The sequence below is a fragment of the Adelges cooleyi genome, unplaced genomic scaffold, assembly GCF_023614345.1.
Source record: "Adelges cooleyi isolate 19-005CV unplaced genomic scaffold, UGA_ACOO_1.1 ACOO_flye_CR_arks_rails_tigmint_CR_PRNA_2, whole genome shotgun sequence".
Lineage (NCBI taxonomy): Eukaryota > Metazoa > Arthropoda > Insecta > Hemiptera > Adelgidae > Adelges > Adelges cooleyi.
This window is the reverse complement of record NW_026095860.1, coordinates 5,267,272-5,290,025: the sequence shown is the minus strand read 5'-3', so window position 1 is coordinate 5,290,025 and position 22,754 is coordinate 5,267,272. Positions and strand designations below refer to the sequence as shown.

General features: G+C 29.8%; 2 long non-coding RNA genes across 2 annotated transcripts; both read right to left on the bottom strand.

The window, feature by feature from the left end:
• Nucleotides 1–15,359: 15,359 nt before the first annotated feature.
• Nucleotides 15,360–16,302, bottom strand: LOC126833846 (uncharacterized). Its single transcript, XR_007685015.1, has 3 exons — nucleotides 16,131–16,302; nucleotides 15,527–15,790; nucleotides 15,360–15,469 (listed from the first exon to the last, which is right to left on the bottom strand). It is a non-coding gene; the product is annotated as an uncharacterized LOC126833846 (long non-coding RNA).
• A 3,620-nt stretch (nucleotides 16,303–19,922) lies between these two features.
• Nucleotides 19,923–20,435, bottom strand: LOC126833850 (uncharacterized). Its single transcript, XR_007685016.1, has 4 exons — nucleotides 20,339–20,435; nucleotides 20,169–20,198; nucleotides 20,054–20,080; nucleotides 19,923–19,952 (listed from the first exon to the last, which is right to left on the bottom strand). It is a non-coding gene; the product is annotated as an uncharacterized LOC126833850 (long non-coding RNA).
• Nucleotides 20,436–22,754: the final 2,319 nt, after the last annotated feature.

Below are 22,754 nucleotides of genomic sequence, written 5' to 3'. Positions count from 1 at the left end.
CGCGCGGATAATAGTTAAAATCAGCCACTGCCGCCGCCGCCACCCTTACCGCCAACGCCGTACAGACTAACGCAGACTAACCTAGCCGACAAATCACATTAATACCGAGCGTTTAAAAATGAATTATCAAATTAAAAATTATTTTTTTTTAAATAAGAAATGACTACCTACCGTTGCACACGCACGGCTTGTGTTCACACTTCGTACAATTTGTTGTCCAATCTTCGACCGATCCAAGAGCTTTAAGCAAATAAAGTAATAGGTGTTTTAAAATATAACGAAGATTATGGATTAAAATTAATTAGTGTACATTTTTAAATGATTACAAAATGATGTAGTCGAATCAAAGTCGCATAACTGTACTAACTCTTATGATTTGGTACATATAAAGTGAAGGTCTGTCAAATTTTCGAAACAGGGTTCCGTTAAAAGCTGTTAATTTTTTGTCAAGTTCGAAGTGTTTTATAAAAACATAATTTCTATTACAGTGCATACAGCATGTTTAAATTGTTTCAAAAGTATTCGATTATAGAACTATTTGTAGTCGAACATTTCAAAATAAATGAACAAGAGATTTCAGACGTCCAAGATAAATTAGCTTTCACCGAGAATATTTTTGATAACATAGTTCAATTGTGCAAACAAAATTTAATGAAAGAATGTAATAAATGACTAAAAAACATACCTTTTTTTACTTTAGACCAGCCTAAAAAACCAAAAAACATTTTTTATTTATTTAAAATATTTTTACTATTGAATATGTTAGAAAATAATAGATTTAATGAACCTAATAAAAGCGTGTTAAAAAAAACATTTTATACACGATTTTAAAACTTTTAAGATACTATACTAATTCCAGTAGATGAATATTAACACATCTCATGCATAGCTGGTGGTTTGAACTTATAGTGTTAGAGAAAGAGTTCGACGAAAATCACAGAAAAAAAAGGACAATGAAAAGAAAAATATCTAACTTAATTTATTTTTATGTTTTAAGATTATACAAGTAAATCACCCAATTAATAACGTTTACTTTTTAATAACAAAAAATATCTTTTAAAAATAAGTAATGACAACCTACCTTTGCACACGCACTGATCGTGTAAACATATTGTACAACGTTTTTTGTGTGTTTCTACTGTCGCATGGCTTTCTAATGTCGGGGTGTTTGTGCAGGGTGTTGCACATGCCATTATTGCGTTAAATGAACGAGATCCTATGAAAACAAAGTATTAGTTATTTTAAAATATAACGAAGATTATTAATCAAAATTAATTAGTGTAAATTTTTAGAGCACAACATGATGTAATCTAATCGAAGTCGTACAACTGTTTTAACCTTTCTGTCTAGGTACATAACTTATTCATTATAACTTCAATATAAACCAGTTTAAAGTAATGGTCTGTGACATTTGCGAAACAATAACTAAGTATAAAATTGCTCCGACAAAACATTTAGGTGGACCTACTAGAAACTAATCGTGTCCATACATTAATCCATATTATGTCACTAATTCAGTTTATAATATAAAAAAACGCAAAGTTAACTTAAATTTACACATAAATATTTCAACTAAATTGATCATTCATCTGAATTGTGATCATTTTCTACCGTTTTTCGAATTTTCTATACATTTTCACCTCTTTCTTTTTATTAAGCGTTTTTATAAAGTCTAGGTACTTCATAAAAACGCTTGGTAAAAAATTTCCCACATTTCGTTTAACGTTATATTAGCTGGCTAATAAAATTATCTATTACTGACTAAAACCATTTTTTTTGTTGAAACAGACACGCAAAGTCAGTTTCAAAAAGTTCCGCGGGGGAGTACTCTAAAAGTTCTTTCGTATTAGGCGTTTTTAGGCCCTTCTATTTATAAAAAACAACGTGAAACTACCCATGGACTTTTGTGACTTCAACGACTTGTTTTCACCTAAACAACAAATAACACAAATAAAATTACTGTTTACTAACAAAATAATGACATAATTTTGTATAGCAATATAATAGTTAAAGTATAAAGTAGATATCCTTATTTACACATATTAACACGTTTGAAACTCATACATTTCATGTAAAATGTAAAATGTATAGCTGTATATAATTTATAAACATACCAGGATTGGAATTACTTTGTCGGCCTTGTGTAACTAAATATAAACATAAAAAATAGGGATTCAATATATATTCATACTCGCTTACATAATTTTAAAATAAAAATAAAAATTCTCCATGGAATTAACTTCTTTCAACACAATTTGTCATTTAACTAAAAGTCATAAAATTATGATAACAATAGAGTTGAACCTGAGATTGTATTTAAAAAAAAATACAAATAAGTATCATTGGGTACAATGATGTTCTCAAATTTGTTTTCAATTATTTTAGCCATAGTCAAATAAAGTAATTTTCTTTACTCTTGATTTTATCATTTTTTATAACGTTTTTATGAACTCACAATCTTGTTATAGTATCTACTGCCATAAAAAAAAATAATTAAAAATCAGGTTCCTATGCATAATAATCTCAGCTTTCTAAAATAATATCGATTTTTTTTTTTTGAGAAACAGAATGTCATTATTGAGTTAATAATCTAGAAAAAACGGAAAATAATCTTAATTTTACACATATATCAACAATTTTTATTACTGTGATCTTTTTTCCCTCGTTTTTCGAATTTTATGTGCATAGTTACCTACTTTTTTTTTTAAGCGGTTTTATGAAGTACCTAGTTTGAAACTCGCACATTTCATGTAAAGTATCAACTTTCTAAAAAAAAGAGTAGAATAATTATTTTTAATAATAGAATGATAATTGATTTACTGACGAAAAACATTATTTTCGTTGGAACAGACTCGCAAAGTGAGTTTCAAAAAGTTCTGCGTGGGAGTGCTCTAAACGTTTTTTCGTATTTGGCGATTTAGCACTTGTAATAATTAAAAACAACGTGAAATTACCCTGGTTCTTTAGTAAATCGATCACTTCTTTTGGTGTTAGGATTTTCTTTTTTGCTTTTCATTATAAAATTTAAAAAATGATTATTATTATTAAATATTTTGTTTACATATGAAAATTATACAGATGATTCATTAAGGATAAGACATTTTTTTTTCTAAAATAATTCTAATTTTTAGTTTTCCTTTTTAAAAACATTTACAAATACCAAATTTAAAAATTCTTATTTGTCAAAAAAATATTTAAATGAACATTATTTAACAAATATTATTCAATCTAATATATAGAAACTGTGTTATTAATGTATGGCGGAAATGGCAATGTTATTTGGAATTTAACAGAACGTACGTGTTTCTAAAAAAACACATGAGCCTGATAAAACATTTCGTTAGCAATAACAAAATTGGTTAGCGTTGCATGAAATTATTGCTAAATATTTCAAATATTCTTGATATTTTTTCGAAAACAACAAGTCAAAATGTTAAATAGCTTGTAGTCGTAAAATCATTGATGAATAAGTTTCTTATTTAAAGCAACCCCTTCAAATAACAAAATATATTTGTTGCTATTTAGTTATTCCACCTAGAAATGTATAGGTCGCCATATTATACATAGTTTAAATCGGACCAACTATACATTTGTTTTGTGGAGGAGGATGGTATATAAAATCTGTAATATACATATATAAAAATACGTTTTATGCTATTTCTTTAGTTCATATGACCTCCTTCACTCCTACTTTCAAGAGCAACACACCTCTTATATTTGTATTGCAGAACACTTGGCCAGTTTCTGAATGAAACATAAAACATCATTATCAAATATTTACTCACTTAAGAGTTACGTGGGTGATAGGAAGAAGATAACTCAAAATAAAAGAAAAAAGGCTCAGATTCTCTCCCAAAAGTCAGCCAATCAAAGTAGTGGTATCTACATTGCGGCCAAGTCTGTTTGTTTTCTCATTGAGTAAGGTCATGTGTCATTCAAAAACTGGCAAGGTGTCAAGGAATACCAATAAAAGAGCAGTGTTGCTCATGAAAAAAGGAGTGAAGTGAGAATATATGAACTAAAGGAATAGCAGACTTGGTCACAATGTAGATATCACTACTTCGATTCGCTGACTTTTTTTGGGAGGGGGTCTAGCATTTGGCATTTTTTTCTGTTAGGTTTTTGCTGGATAAAATATACATTATGTAACATGTTCTTCAAACTATATAGAAACAGTGTTATTAAAGTATGACGCAAATAGCAATGTTATTTGATTAATAACAAAATATGTTTATATTTTTTCAAAAAAAACACATGAGCCTGATAAAATATTTCGTTATTAATAAAAAATTTTGGTTAGCGTTGCATGAAGTTATTGTCCCCCATTTGAAGTATTCTTGATATTTTTCGAAAACAACAAGTCAAAAAGTTAAATATATTATTTAACCTACTTATAAATTAAAGTGATTAAGTTACTCTCCAAAAAATACAAGTTGGTCCAACTAAAACAATGTTTAGTATAAGGGCATAATACATTTCTAGTTGGACTGAGTTATTAAAAATGTGATCCTACTAAAAGTACGCTTATTAAAGGGGCTCCATAAATTTCTTGTTGAAATAACTAAATAACTAAGTCAGGACTAATATTGGATGCTTGTTTAGAAATATTACCATTTTCAAACAGTATGCATATAAATAAGTATATATGTATGACCCAAAATGCCAAATATGAACGATCATTCGAAGCAACCCACTGCGAAATATTTTAAAACTAATTCTTAAATATTGGGCGACACGAATAAGTAAGCTTAACTCAATTTAATGACTTAACTAAAAACTTACATAAGAAACTTTTTAAAAAAAAATATTAAAAGAATAAACTAAAATTATAATTATTAATTTACATGAGAGAACTTGTAAAAGTGCTTGTAATAATAGAAAATAACGTGAAATTACCCGGGTTCGTTTTTGACTTCGGCGACTCTCCTTGTATTGTTATTTCCTGGGCTCTAACTATTCATTATAAAATAAATAAATTATAATTTTTATCAAATATTTTGTTTAATTTTGGTACCCTGTAAATACTCCAAAAACAAACGTATAAGGAATGTAATCTGTAATGGTAATATACATTCAATATAAATTAATCCTCCCTTACATAAGGAAAATAATAGAACATACTATGTATCATGTTTTAAAAAAAAAGTAAGCCGGACAGAACATTTCGTTAACAATCAACAATTTTGGTTATCGTTGCAGTTCTTATCCAATGTTTTAAATATTCCGGATATTTTTCAAAAACAATAGGTCGAAATATTAAATTTATTATTTGACCTATAAATTAAGGTGATTAAAATACCCTCCAATTAGTAGGTCAAAATAAAAGAAAAAAGGCTCAGATCCTCTCCCAAAAGTCAGCCAATCAAAGTAGTGGTATCTACATTGCGGCCAAGTCTGTTTGTTTTCTCATTGAGTAAGGTCATGTGTCATTCAAAAACTGGCAAGGTGTCAAGGAATACCAATAAAAGAGCAGTGTTGCTCATGAAAAAAGGAGTGAAGTGAGAATATATGAACTAAAGGAATAGCAGACTTGGTCACAATGTAGATATCACTACTTCGATTCGCTGACTTTTTTTGGGAGGGGGTCTAGCATTTGGCATTTTTTTCTGTTAGGTTTTTGCTGGATAAAATATACATTATGTAACATGTTCTTCAAACTATATAGAAACAGTGTTATTAAAGTATGACGCAAATAGCAATGTTATTTGATTAATAACAAAATATGTTTATATTTTTTCAAAAAAAACACATGAGCCTGATAAAATATTTCGTTATTAATAAAAAATTTTGGTTAGCGTTGCATGAAGTTATTGTCCCCCATTTGAAGTATTCTTGATATTTTTCGAAAACAACAAGTCAAAAAGTTAAATATATTATTTAACCTACTTATAAATTAAAGTGATTAAGTTACTCTCCAAAAAATACAAGTTGGTCCAACTAAAACAATGTTTAGTATAAGGGCATAATACATTTCTAGTTGGACTGAGTTATTAAAAATGTGATCCTACTAAAAGTACGCTTATTAAAGGGGCTCCATAAATTTCTTGTTGAAATAACTAAATAACTAAGTCAGGACTAATATTGGATGCTTGTTTAGAAATATTACCATTTTCAAACAGTATGCATATAAATAAGTATATATGTATGACCCAAAATGCCAAATATGAACGATCATTCGAAGCAACCCACTGCGAAATATTTTAAAACTAATTCTTAAATATTGGGCGACACGAATAAGTAAGCTTAACTCAATTTAATGACTTAACTAAAAACTTACATAAGAAACTTTTAAAAAAAAATATTAAAAGAATAAACTAAAATTATAATTATTAATTTACATGAGAGAACTTGTAAAAGTGCTTGTAATAATAGAAAATAACGTGAAATTACCCGGGTTCGTTTTTGACTTCGGCGACTCTCCTTGTATTGTTATTTCCTGGGCTCTAACTATTCATTATAAAATAAATAAATTATAATTTTTATCAAATATTTTGTTTAATTTTGGTACCCTGTAAATACTCCAAAAACAAACGTATAAGGAATGTAATCTGTAATGGTAATATACATTCAATATAAATTAATCCTCCCTTACATAAGGAAAATAATAGAACATACTATGTATCATGTTTTAAAAAAAAAGTAAGCCGGACAGAACATTTCGTTAACAATCAACAATTTTGGTTATCGTTGCAGTTCTTATCCAATGTTTTAAATATTCCGGATATTTTTCAAAAACAATAGGTCGAAATATTAAATTTATTATTTGACCTATAAATTAAGGTGATTAAAATACCCTCCAATTAGTAGGTCAAAATAAAAGAAAAAAGGCTCAGATCCTCTCCCAAAAGTCAGCCAATCAAAGTAGTGGTATCTACATTGCGGCCAAGTCTGTTTGTTTTCTCATTGAGTAAGGTCATGTGTCATTCAAAAACTGGCAAGGTGTCAAGGAATACCAATAAAAGAGCAGTGTTGCTCATGAAAAAAGGAGTGAAGTGAGAATATATGAACTAAAGGAATAGCAGACTTGGTCACAATGTAGATATCACTACTTCGATTCGCTGACTTTTTTTGGGAGGGGGTCTAGCATTTGGCATTTTTTTCTGTTAGGTTTTTGCTGGATAAAATATACATTATGTAACATGTTCTTCAAACTATATAGAAACAGTGTTATTAAAGTATGACGCAAATAGCAATGTTATTTGATTAATAACAAAATATGTTTATATTTTTTCAAAAAAAACACATGAGGCTATTTGTCAAAAACAATAGGTCGAAATATTAAATTTATTATTTGACCTATAAATTAAGGTGATTAAAATACCCTCCAATTAGTACAAAATTAGTCCAACGAAAACTAGGATTAATATAAGGGCACAATACATTTCTATCATCATTTTACAAAAAAGGACCAAAATAAACGAAAAAAATTGATTTTCTGACGAAAAACATTTATTTCGATTGAATAGGCATGCAGAGTAAGTTTCAAAAAGTTCTGCGGGGAAGTGCTCCAAAAGTTCGTTCGTATTTGGCGTTTTGGTGCTTTTAATAATAAAAATCAACGTGAAATTACCCGGGTTCTCTTGTGACTCCGTCGAATCTCCTTGTATTGTAAATTCACGGGCTCTAACTTTTCATTATAAAATAAATAAATCATTATACAAATATTTTGTATAATTTTGGTACCGTGTAAATACTTCAAAACAAACGTATAAGGAATGTAATCTGTAATGGTACTGTTATCTACTTTTAGGTGTATATTACTACACGGTCATATTATACAAAAAATCAGTTAAAATATACAAGGTAAACAGAAAAGTGTATAAAACCAATTGTAAAATGTATAGCTGTATATAATTTATAAACATACCAGGATTGGTAGGACTTGGTTGACCTTGTGTAACTAAATATAAACAACAAAAATTAGGTTTTTAATATAAATTCATACTCGCTTAAATAATTTTGAAATAAAAAAAATTCTCCATGGAATTAACTTCTTTCAACATAATTTTTCATTTAATTAAAAGCCATAAAATTATGATAATTATAGTGTTGAACTTTAGAATATATTGTAAAAAAAAATACAAATAAGAATTACCCAATGATATTTCCATGATAATGAAATATAAAATACAAATAGTGGATTTTCGCATAATGTACTAATGAACTTTTGTTTTTCTGAAAAACACTTCTACGATAGATGATTAATTCTACGGTACACAACCTTAAAATGTACAAAACAAAATTTAAATGAACACAATAATAAATATTTTTAGTAGGTTTTACTCAGATTATATAGTAACAGTGTTATTAAAATATGACGCAATGTGTGTAAAGTATTAATTAACAATACTTTATTAATTATATAAATATCTCTTTTATTAATAAGTTGTTTTATACACTTAACTAGTGACGTGCGGTATCTCATACCACTCTGATTATTATTTTATCAATTTCGTTCTTATCAGTTGATACAAAACATCGATTGTTGTAGTTACTTTTAAGTTTAAACTAAATAAATCGATAACAACTGATAACATGTGTTAAAATCAGCTGAGTTAACAGTGTATTTTAAAGTTCTTAAGCGGTATGTCATACCGCACGTCATTTATTAGGTAATTTTTTTTGGTACACATTTTATATTATATTATGGATAAATATAAGTTCTAACTACTGATAAATTTTCAAATTGAAGGTCTTAAAATTACGGCTAAAAAAAAAAAAAACTTGTACCCCTAGGGGGTGAGAAATGGGTATAATTTATATTTGATACCACTGACTTTTGCGGACATACCAAATAAATATTTCTTAGAAATTTCAACTCGATCTGACTTTTTCTCGAAATTATAGCCAATAAAAGTTCTAACTTAAAATGAAAATATATTTTAGGATTTTTTAATTTAATTTTACTTATTAAAATTAAAACTTTTAATAGTAATTAAAATAATTTTATATAAATCTATGGAGAATGATATTATTAAGTTTTGTGCCCATGTACCACTCGGATGGGGGGTGATGACATTTGTAGGTAGCGGTATTCGGTAATTCGATCAGCTATTGATTTAACTTTGATCCGGAGTGTCAATCCGCTGTCGTTCCGAGTATTATTATTTTTATTTACATATAGTAAAATAACAAGACATAGTATATGTGTTATTTGGTCCACTATGTTTTTGCAAAAAAAAAAACCAGTATAGTGGGGTCGGGGCATAGTGGGGACGGGGAGGTCACAGGTTTACACAAATTTTTAAATCTGAAAGTGATAAAATCACTTTCGAAAAAACGCTTCAATGCGAATCGGTAGTTAATATTTTCAAGCCAGTATAGTCCAAACCAAGCACAGTATAAACCAGCAAAGTTAGAAAGTATTAAATTCAGGTTCTGTATTTACAAATAAGCATCAAAGCGTTAATTTAAAAGTGATTTTATCCGAGAGGACTAGTACAGTAGAGTATAGGCATAATGGAATCAAAGCAACGAGGGGACGGAGAGGTCACAGGTCTACAGGAATTATTATAAATCTAAGTGATAAAATTGAATAAAATCTCTTTCAAATAAACGCTTTGATGCTTATTTGGAAAATACTTCCAATTTAATGACATTTTCTTTTTGAAAACATTTTTTTTATGTTATCATAAAATATTATAAAACTATCAAATATTTACAGTTATTAGTATTTTCCTGAATTTTTGAAAGGCTACACTTTTTAAAAATAAACAAAAAAATAATTTTGTTCGAAAAAATGCTCATATCGAACTGTTAACTCAAAAGGAGAAAATTATTATAGATATTACTATCTTTTTATTTTTCAAAAAAGTTATTAAAGTTTTTATAATATTTACAAAATACAATTTTGTACCTTAAACACACAATACTAATTATAAAAAATTTAAATGTTACTTATTATGTTGCAATTAAAATTAAAAGCGTAATTACAACTTTTAAAGATTGATAGTAATACTTACCTAAACGATGGAGACGGCACAACTTTTAAAACAAAGATGAGTTATTTCAAATAACTGTTTTGAAGTGACTTTCTTGTATCTTGTCTACGGGCATACTAATAGTATGTCGGCCAAAACAGTGAAATCAAAGTATATTTTGCAGTGTACCTTTGTTGATTTATTTACATGCCGGTTTTTTTTTATCAATACGACGGTATATCGATTGTATTTGTTAATACTGACGAGAAGTTTAGGCCTTGTTGTTGTCAGTCATTGATTTACAATCAAATACGAAAAATACTATGGTTCGGAGCACGGTTGTCTACAACGGTTGTAAACAACCATGGTTCGGAAAGTTTGGTGGTACACAGAAAAATAGAACACAAAATAAAAGGCAGCATAGGTATTGCGTCGATAGCGGACAAAATGAGAGAAAATAGACTGAAATGTTTGAGATATGTTATGAGGAGAGAGGAAGTTAAAGCACTAAGAATAGTAATGAAAATAAATGTAGTAAAGCATGGGGAAAGAGGAAGACCGAAAAATAAGTGGTAGGATCCGATTGAGAATGATATGAAGACTGCCGGTGTGTAACGAATTATAAAGTCTCATGACTTTTCTATGACTGCATTCCTATTAGTATTCTTCTAATATACCAACAATGGATCAACATAATATAATAAAATTATTAAAATTATTTGTTAACAAACTATGTAAACTGGCTAAGGCATCTAGTGTCTTATTTTTTATATTTTAATAATCACGACTGTCTAAAAGTTAGTAGCGGCGTTAAAACAAAATAAAAAATGTTCAATTACAGAATATAAAGCCAAAAAATTACACCAAGCCTTACGGGTATTATAAGATTACCGAAAGTAATCAAATATCTTTCAGATAATTCCTTTTCTAAATAATACTATCATGTGTAACGTGTCTGTTTGGCTAGTAGGCTAAGCTAGGCCGAAACGACAGTGGATAGGGTTAAATTAGTGGACCCGAAGACGGGACGGATGGCTAGGCCGTATCTACACTTAAATATCCTTATAGTCTTCTTTGTATATTTGCTATATCGCCTGAGGAGCTTGACTGGCGATCGTACCTCTAAATAACTTAACTCTCAAGTGTGCAACGAAACGAAAACAGGTTTATTATATAAGTAAAGCATATACATATATATTACACCTCTACCTGGATCCTAAAGCGTTCTCTGTAGTTAGTCCAGGTAATGGCGGAGTTGAACGGACACACGAGTACGGGTAAAGTTAAAAGAAATATAAAATAGTAAGGTAACGTGAAATAATAAGTAATGGCTTTAGAATAATTAGGTCGCGGTCCGAAGATGGTAGTAAGTCAACTAACTGGGCATTGGTGCCCCTAGCATTGTCCCGTGTGTCTGTTGTCTCCCCTACCTATAATGGCTTACATGCTAATCGGGGTAAACTGCTAATAATGCATATTTGGAGGCGAGTGATAACGGGCGGCTAAATATGACCGTTACACATGTATAATTCACCAAGCTATAAGGGAATTGCATGCTGTTTGATTTTAAGAAGTTTGGTATTGGCAATATTTAAGAAAAAAAGGTTAAAATAAAATTCGACCATGCCAATACTTTGTCGGTTAATTCGTATAAGCTTCAAGGAGTTGTTTTTTATTTAAATAATTTTTACTATAAATAAAAGCCATTTGGGTTTATTTAGCACCAAAAATCCAGACAAAATTTCAACTATACAGGATGGTCAAATTTCAATTCTGTAAAGAGATTCGAGTTCTTTGGCTAGTTAACTATATTATGTAGGAAGACCGATTTCATTTAAACATTTCACTTTCTTGTTATTAAATAAATTAAATTTGCAATTTTTTCAATAATAAAACTCTATTATTGTACATAAAATAAGAAAATAGCAAAAAAGTCTGTTAATAATTATTACAACAATCGAATAACAATAATAATACAAATTAGTTAAAGTTAATTTTTATGAATTGATTTAAACGGCTTTTTTTAAAACAAAATTTACTTATTTTAAATTTGTTTAATAATAAATATTTTTTTTTTTTTTATTATTTCCCTCGGCGGCAAAGGCTATTGGGTTACATTGAATTATATTTACATAAATTACAATACATTTGACTACATTAATAAAATATTGAAAAACGAAACATTGTATAGAAATAGTACATTTTTATAAATAACTGCTTAATTCGGTTTGGGTTATAAAATTAATAAGCTTGTTGATGGCTTCGGGTTGAGGTCCGAGGGTTTCTGTCAGATCCTCCGATATTTCTTTATCAGTTCTAAATATTATTATTTTAATCTTTTTCAAATAATTATTTAAAATTGTATTGAATAATTTGTTTGTACATGAAGTTTTCAAAATTGTAAATTTTGTAGTTGAGATTTGATTCAACGGCACACTAGTAGGTATACAAACACTTGCATAAATATCATAATGTCGATCGTTATTTTATGTTTTTTCAAATAAATTTCTATTAATATTTGTCGTCGTGTGAGTACATTTTCTGATTTGAAAAACAACGGTTTAGGAAATTTGAAACCGTCACGTGATCAATTTGAAAATATACTATACTTGAACGAAATTTGTAACGAAAAAATTTGAAGGTTCAAAATGTATTGGATATTATGTATGTAAATCTCTTAAAGGTATAAACGTTCAAATAATTACGTTCATTTGCACTGTTTTACTTTCAACTCAAAATGAAAAAAAAAAATTGCTAGTTATGGATTTTTCTGTATTATGTACGTTTACACGTATCGCCAAATTTTTGTAACAGATTTTCAAACAGTTATCCTTTGCCATCAAGGGCTCTCATTTAGCCCCGTTATTCATTACTCAATGATGTGTTTTCAATTTTTGTCTAACCTAACATAACCGTTGAACAGCTTTCTTCAATTGGGCGTTTTCTTCAATTAAAAAAAACAATTTTGATTTAATTGAATAAGAAACAATTACAACGATATATGGGGAAAAAATGACCACAATTTCTTGTAGAAGGATCAACTCTAAATGCATCCGCCCTAATACTGAAAATATAGTTTAAAACATATATTATACATTGCATGTGCCATCTCTGTTTTATAAGTTTTTTTAGAAAAAATGTGTATGCAAGCAATTCGGCTGGTTTGTTCAAAGAGTCTACAAATATACGTTTTTTCTGAAACTTAAATTTCACAAGTCGGGACCCGTGTGAATGGTAATATAGTTTTCTAACGTGTTCTAACGTTTTCGACGTTCAATTTTTTCATACAGGCAAAAAAACAAAAACACATACTGTTGTTGTTGTGCCATTGTCGATTTATCATGATACAAAGACAAACAATTCGATAAAAATATGTACCTGGCTTTAACGCAAAAACTATAAAGACTACTCATGTAAAAATGTATGGGATTGAAAAATAAAACTACAGATATTGTGTTGCTTGCAAATGTTATAAAAGCTACAAAAATACATAACATTCAAAAGTAAAAAAAAAAATTAATGCGGCTCTTGTCATTACAATGATTTTATTACGTTGCTTTTTACGGTATATCAAGCTAACTTCTAAATAACAAGGTTTTTTTTGTAACCCCGTTATGAACTATAGGTATTAAGTTAACTGCATTGGGTTCCAACAACACTATTGTTTAATCGACCGCCCGGATATCTATAGACGGGTTGGGTCGGATTATTAGCGTGGTTCAATTTTTAAAGGATTCTTAAGATAAAAAGGGATAAAGTGGACTGTATGTTATGGAGATAAAAGACGGTACTAAACAATAAATAGATATGTAGAAATTAAATGCAATAAAAGTGTATGTATTAACAAATGATAATATTAATGTAAAACTATTAAATAATGGGGACAGGGGGGAGAATACTTATAATCTAATGCCATCCGGCGCAACAATATAGAACAACAAATCTATTATAATAGATGGTACTTATCGACCATTGATTATTTGCACGGGTTGACGTTGATTCGATGATGACAACACATATGAATCTTCCGACACACACACCACCGGTCGGCTGGGCGAGCTAATTATGCACCAGGGTGCATGCGAATCGCATGGGCGATTTTATTTTAATGCGTACGGAGGTACGAGCGAATCGCTAGGGCGATTTCAACAAAACACGACTATGTGTAGTCCGGGCGAATCGCTAGGGCGATTAACTATAATGCGTACAAGGGCACGCGCGAATCGTTAGGACGATTAACAACACAAATGATTTTTTGCTAATTAGCGACCATGAGGCGAAGGCTAATATGGCGGCGATGGAAATCGGCGCTCGCGTCGGGAACCAAAACGTTCGATGCGCACACCGGACAGAAGAACGATCAAGAGTGTATCGAAAAGCGTTATATTAACTCTATCCCGTAAACCGGTGGAGGCGGCACAGACAGGGTAGCCAATTCACCACATACGTGTGTGTGTGTAAGCGGATCCAACAACTATACATACTAATATTATAATTAAGATGAATAGTGTAATCAGTTGCGCAACTAGGATTTATTTTCAGGGGAAGGGGGAGGGATATACAAAATATAGAATAGCGGGATAGACTATGTTAAGAGAAAATCTGGGACGTTCCTCAGTAGTAATTTTCAAGTAATCAAAAATACTTTTTTGGATACTATAACATTATGTTGTCCTGAAGCTTTAAATACATTACTTAAGCTCTAAGATTCCCTTCTGTTTATTCGGTAACTTAACCCAACCTGGTCCCGAACATGGATTATAGCTAGTTGCGTGCTCTATTAATTGTGAAATTTAGAAGAAAAAAATGACTGTTTCTAGATTATAAAAATGTACAACTGTAAGTATCAGTTGCATGATTTTTAGAAAGATTTGTCATCCGGAATCAATATTATTAGTAGATAACCTAAAAAAAAAAAAACATAGTCCAAAACCAATTATGGTGTAAATCCATACAATAATAGAAATGATAAAAGTTGGTTTAACCCTATTATTAAATACAAGTGCGGATATAAAAATGAAAAAAAAAGTTGGAGTGTACAGAAAAAAAAAAAATTATATTTTGAAAACGAACGCTGAGTGTGTAGGTATTGGTTATCCCTAGTTTTCTGGTCTAAATTAAATGTATATAGGGAAAGATGGCGTGGTACATGTTGTAAGTATTGCCTTGAAGGCCTATAACAACGAAGAAGAAGAATAACCCAAAAGTGGTTCAATTTTTGTATCATTTGGCCACAATTTTTGCCGCGTAAAACAATTTTAGATTTGTGGCAAAGTTTGAATTTATGATTTGTGGTATAACAATAAAATTATGCCTGTAGTAAATTAGTTATACAATATATTTATACATTTTTTTTAAACAATGAAATTTTTTTGTATTGCTGACGAAATAATAATTTCAAATTTTGTATATAATTACAATAATATTATAAGTGCTGTAATTTGTTGAAACACCCGGATAATTTAATTTTATTATGAAATTTATATATATACATCGGTTGACATGGTCTCATAGTATACCGCAACGGCATTTTGGCACTGATTTTTTGTCTAAAAGAAGAGTTAAACATTAGTTTGTTATCATATAGTTAAAAATAAAACAATTACTCTTATCATCAGCCCTAGGTTCTTGATCTAAACTACCATTATTACTCAAAAGCGGTTCCCTTTGTTCACTATGTAACCATACTTGAAATATTTCGTTTCCAAACTGTCTGTAGTAGGTAGTACTGTTCTGGTTTGTAGAAGTTAGTTGGCAATGAACAGAAACAACTTCGGCTGATTTTATATGTCCTGATGAATTAGTTGTATTTTTGTACAATGCTATCACACGACAAACGTGATTTAATTTGAGTCTTCTTTCTTGTCCATCTTAATAATACATAAAAAAAGTTTTTTTTTTTTAATTTGTCAAATTTAACTGACTAGTCACTAGATTATTTTGTCGTTGTATGTTGTTCATCGAAATCGAATAAAATACATTTAATAAGTCCATAGGTATTGTTTCATAATTTATATTATTAAAAATTATAAAGATTATAATGTTATCAAACAATAATATATAGGACAGACCGAGGAATAGATGAACTTTATGGAGATAAAAGGAGTAGTAGACCAAACTGGGCTAGTCATATGTAGATTTTGGAAAGTGAAAGTAGAAAATGGAGAACATTAAAAAACAATACAATTACAATACTACATTAATATTTACCAGCACGGTACTTCAATCCACTTCTAATTATATTTTCTACAGCTCTTCTAGTATAATCTCTTCTCGTTTTTCCAAGTTCATCTAAATTTAAGTTTTCTGAACCTACAATGCATTTTTAGGCAATAGATTGACATATTTATGTAGTAAAAGATATTAGATCAGATATTGTACCAAAAAGGTACTTTAAATAATCCTTAATATAGTATTACCGATGTACAGTGAAAATTAAAAGCATCGTTAATAATCATTGTTCTAAAAATCTTGAAAACCCCCCAAAAAAAAATAAATAGAAAAAACCATACTCGCATTGTATTTAAATTCTAGATTGCTATTTTGGAAACAAAACATCAGTGAATTTTTTTTACTTGAATATTTTTTTTCAAGTAAAAAAGTTGAAAAAGAATTAAATTTTGTTGTCTACTACGATATGCTCCGTCTACAATATTGTTACTATGTTTATTTTAGCTTCGATGCAAAGCGAGAAAGTATTGGTTTTACTCTGATGTGAGCTTTTTTTTTCGCTGTATACACTGTAACTTTTTTAATACTTGACCAATTCCTTCGAATAGCAACTCTATAAATCACAAATTTTGTCTAGTTTGTACTTTGTGGGGGGGGGGGGTAAAAGTTGAAAAAGTTTAATTCTTCACAGACGAAAGTTGAAAAAACAAAAAAAAAACCGTACGAGTTTTTAAGTTAGAACTTTTAATGGCTATAATTTCGAGAAAAAGAGTCGGATCGAGTTGAAATGTATAAGAAATAATTATTTGGTATGCCCGCACACGTCAGTTGTGTCAAACTTAAACTATACACATTTCCCGACCCCCTAGGATGGGTACAAGTTTTTTTGTTTTTCGGGGTTTTTAGCGGTAATTTTAAAACTTTTGGGTTGAAAATTTGCCAGTAGTTGGAACTCATATGTACCCATAACATATTAAACGGGAAAAAAATTCGGCACTACAGTTTTTTTTTTAATTGCCGGGAAACTGTGTTTTCGCAGATTTCGTATATTTTAACAAAAACACCTAAAATCTTTAAAAAAAATTTATCAAATCATTAAAACAGTTGTATGTATATCTATGCAGAATGATACTATTAGGTTTTGTACTCAAGTACCACTTTTTACTTAAAGTTTACACAAATTCAATTTTTTTTTTTTTTAACTAAAAACCCGGTGTACCAGATGTGAGAAACGAACAGACACTAAAAACTATCAGTTGGTAACGTCTATCCGTGTTAGATTAGGTTAGGGCCCAATGATCGGTATCATAATATTGTGTTTATTACATGATATCATAGGCGACTAAATCGTGTAACTGATTATAGTAGACACTCGATTTATTGGGAAAAAAACCTATCCGTGTACTTATTAAGACATTTAATGATTCTGATACGACAAAACCACTATCGTTATCTCGTTATTTTATAGCCTGCGTTATATAACCTTACCGAAGGTCAACTATGAGTATATAAGGTCCAACTACCTGCAAGTAATGAAGAGGACTGTTGTTTTTTGGATTCAGGTTAAGTGTTGGTTTTTATGCAGTATACCGCCTCAAAATGTATTTTTTATTACACAATTTTTTTAAAGGAAAACTAATGTTTTGTATATTGTTATACTGTTATTCATTTAAAGAGATTCACGCTTGATTGTTTAAATTGTCTAGTATTAGATAATCTGCTTCGTGCTAATTTTAATTTTTTAGTTAATCAACTTTTTTAAAATCTCCATAAAAGGTTATTGTTAAATAACAGGCAACAGCCGACCGCTAGTGGCTATACACGTTAGTAATATTTAACTAATAAGTAATATATGTAGGTAAAATGTATTATTTTCTCCATCACAGTACCAGTATATGATTTATTTTAATTTAAATGTAAGAAAATCGATTTTTCTTTAGAAAATAACAAGAAATTAATATACAGGATGAGGCAGTAAAACGGCGATTTTCTAATGTATTTAAATGGTAAAACCCGTTTCACTATCTCACCCTTTACATTTTAAGGATCTATGAAAAGGTTTTTTTAGTTGCATTTTATTTTGTACATTGTCAATCTAGTAAAATAGAAGTATAATATAGCTTTGAAATAATATAATCTATGAAGTATAAATAGTTTGTGTGAGATTGCTTTAATGGAAGTATATAATACATAAATATTAGTTTTATTGAGAATAAGCGATTATAATTTAAACTATGGAGTACAAACGATTGGAACATGAATCGTCGACCATTCCAACAAAATATAACAAGACATTGTATATGTGTTATTTGGTCCACTAAATTTTTGCAAAAAAAAAAAACCAGTACAGTGGGGTCGATGCATAGTGGGGACAGAACATAGTTGGGTCGGGGCATATTGGGGACGGGGAGGTCACAGGTTTACAGGAATTTTTAAATCTGAAAGTGATAAAATCACTTTCGAAAAAACGCTTCGATGCAAATCGGTAGTTAGTATTTTCAAGCCAGTACAGTCCAAACCAAGCACAGTATAAACCAGCAAAGTTAGAAAGTCTTAAATGAAGGTTCTGTATTTACAAATGAGCATCAAAGCGTTTATTTGAAAGCGATTTGATTCAATTTTATCACTTTTATTTATAATAATTCTTGTAGACCTGTGACCTCTCCGTTTCCTCATTGCTTTGATTACATTATGCCAATACTCTACTGTACTAGTCCTCTTGGATAAAATCGCTTTCAAATAAACGCTTTGATGCTCATTTGTAAATACAGAACCTTCATTTAAGACTTTCTAACTTTGCTGGTTTATACTGTGCTTGGTTTGGACTGTACTGGCTTGAAAATACTAACTACCGATTTGCATCGAAGCGTTTTTTCGAAAGTGATTTTATCACTTTCAGATTTAAAAATTCCTGTAAACCTGTGACCTCCCCGTCCCCAATATGCCCCGACCCAACTATGTTCCGTCCCCACTATGCACCGACCCCACTGTACTGGTTTTTTATTGTGATGCGAAGTGATCACAATTGATTTTACGCTGTTCAAAAAATTTCCGTAAATATAGTAGCAGTTATTAAATCTCGCTTTCCGCTTTAACACAAGCCATAAGGTCTATATACTGTCATCGAATAAATTCATAATACATAATTACATTGGTCCGGCTCAAGCTCAGCAATAGCTGTAACAAAAATATTTAGCACTAAAAATGTAAACAGATTTTGTATGTAATTTCATTCATAACAGTCACTCGAAAACTGAGTTTCGTTTGCTAAAAACTGCTAAAACAGTAAGGCTGTATTTTTATTTAAAATTTTAATTTATTTATTTTTATTGAGATGCGAAGTGATAAAAATTGATTTAAGCCGTTTAAACCATTACCGCATATATAAAAGTTGTTAAATCTCAGTTTTTTACTTAAACTATAAAACTATAATTTATTGTAACTATTTTGTGAAAACTTAAAAACAAGCCAAAAGGTCTATTTATTATTATCGACTAAATTAATAATTACTACGTTGGTCTGGTTCAGGTTTAGCTGTAAAATATTAAATAATTATAACGTTAGTTAAAAATCGAATTCTATAATTAATCAATAACATTCTCTCTAAAACGGAGATTAATTACACAAATTAAACCGTAAAAAACATTCTATTAACATTGAATTATTTCTCATAGCAACCATGGAATAAGCGATTCGAATTTTATTTTAAGCGATCCTTAAACCTTAAGCGAAAAATATAATAGCTTTGTATCGCTTTAACTTAAATAATAATCTCATAGTTTTACTTAAGGACTTAAATAGTATATTTACGTAATTTATGTTGTATTTCATCAACCAATATTTTCTGTAGGTGTTCGGCTTCTAAAATTTAAAACAAAAGAATATGATTATTTTTAGTATATCATAATATTATATAAATAACGAATCTGTGTAAAGAATATTATAAATAAAAATGTAGTTACGCCGTATATAGTTAGGATCATAAAGCTCTGAAATAAATACGTTAACATTGTATACTTTATGAATATCAAACAAAGTTAGTGGAAAGATATTTCCATAAAATGCAATGAAAATTACCCGGTAAAACGAACATCAGATTGAATTGGCCTGAAATAAATATTGTGGAAACATTATTAGAGTAAAATTAAAATTTTTCATTACTGATAAATTTGCTTAAAAGTGAAATCAAAATAAAATTTTCTACTAGCAAGCTTTATTTTTTTTTATTATTATACAATTATTACTACCTATTGTAACATCTTGTAAAACAACGGTTTTAATTACATTTTCCAATCCATCTAGAATAAACAAATACAAATGTTGAACAATAAAAAAAGTTTTAAATAAAATCATAATTGACTTGAAATCATCACAGCATGCTTTAAGCAATGACGATTTAACTCAACGCTACTGCGCCTGTTGGGTTGAACATTCAATGCCAATAGCCAAGTATGTTTAATGTAAATTGTACTGCTATTTTAAGTATAAATATAAAATATTTGATTATATAGAAACTATAATTCTACATTTATAAATCATTTGACGATCAGACAAAACAATTATATTATATTAGTTTATTATTTTTTAATATATTATCTTACTTCCATATTGATTATTATATTCATAAGCTTTCTGGATGTATATATCTGTAGTGAATTATTTTGAAAATAAGTTTGTCAACAGAAAAATTAAAACTTAAAAGCATATTTGTAAGAAAAAAAATATGTTACTGACTTGTAGTATGAACCTGCTGTTTATAATCCGCTGTAGAAAAAAGTAAAATATTAATTTTTTTTGTTTTTAATTTTTAACTACCTCGTGTACTTTGAAATAAAAAATTTACTCAAATCATCAGCCAATACATTTACTAATATAAATGACATTAGAACACTGAACATTTTCATTTTCATCTGCAAATAGTAATAAACATAAAAGCAATTTATATTAGTCGCTGCCGCCTTCCGAGCGGTGTTGAGTAGGTTTTTGTAATTTTTTATTTTATGTGGATAATTTTCGTATGTATCCATTGTCTTAAGTTTTATATAAGCACCGTTGCGCTGTCATGACGATACTGACAATCGCTCCGAAGGTGGACTCTGCAATGACTTTGCAAAAATCTGAAGACACAGAATCATCCGTAAATTATCCATAAAACGATACAACCCATCGGAGAAAATATTGATCAAAAAACTAAGTAGAGCTAAAAAAATATTGTACCTACTTGATGAGAACTTAGTTAATGGGAACCTGTCCCTTCTAGCCCCGCCTTATTTTTACCATTGTGTATTTTGCATAATATAATTATCAGTGTGCCACTGTTGATTTATTTACATTTAATGGTTGATTGTTCTACTTACTTTAACGATGGAGACGGCACAACTTGTAAATCAAAGATGAGTTGTACCAAATAACTGTTTTGAACTGACTTTCTTGTGTCTTGTCTACGGGCATACTAATAGTATATCGACCGAAGCAGTAAAACTGACATAATATATTTTTCAGTGTACCTTTGTTGATTTATTTACACAACTATTTTTTTTTCCAAGATGACGTCATATCTATTGCACTTATTTGTTACACTGACGTGTAGTTAAGAACCGTTGGAGTTTTTTTTTCAGTTATTGGTTTTACTATCTCTCGTAACACTAATTGGGAACAGAAAATCTTCTTCTTCTTCTTCCTCAGCTTATCGGCCCATTAAGTGCCATCGCCGCCATCACAAAACCTCTCCATTTCTCTCTATCGTATGCGTCGTCAAAAGATGACTCTTCTTCTATGTTTTTGATATCTTGAGCTATAACATCCACCCATCGGGTCCTTGGTCTTCCTAATGGACGTTTTTTATTTATTTTGTTAACTAAGACTTCTTTTATTACTTGTCCATCCGCTCTTCAAACATGGCCGAACCATTCTAGTCGTTTGCTTTTTATATATGAAATAATATTTGGCCTGTAATATAACTCCTGTAGTTCTTGATTTTTCCTTCTTTCGTAAGTTTGTGTTTCTGCATTGAATTTCGGGCCGTATAAATTTCTCAGTACTTTTCTTTCGAAGGTCATTAGTCGTCTGCTGTCTCCTTTGGTCAGTGACCATGTTTCACACGCGTATGTGATTATTGGTCGTAGATAGCTATGATACAGTAGTGTCTTTGAGTTATGTGACAGTAGTTTTGATTTAAGGAGTCTCCTTATGCTATAGTAGCATCGATTGCCGCATGCTATTCGATCATTGATTTCTTCATGCATGTCATTGTTGCTATTTATGTTAACACCTAGGTACTTAAATACCTCCACTTTCTTGAAACTATAGTCATCTACTGTTATGTGGTCTATGTTTGGACTTCTTCTTGTTACCATTAAGTATTTCGTCTTTTCCTCATTTACACACAGCCCTATGGTTTTACTTGCTTTCAAGAGTTTGGACGCAGTATTTATGACTTCATCTCTAGTTTCTCCCATTACTACAATGACATCTGCGTATGCCAATATTACTCGTTCCCCACATATTTCCATTTTTCGACCGTCCCATACTTCTCTAATTGCTTTTTCTAATGCTAGATTAAACAAGGTGGGTGATAGAGCATCACCTTGTCTGAGGCCTAATTTTACCTCAAAGGTTTCAGACATTTCTTGCAGGAAACGAACTCTGCACACAGTTCCATTG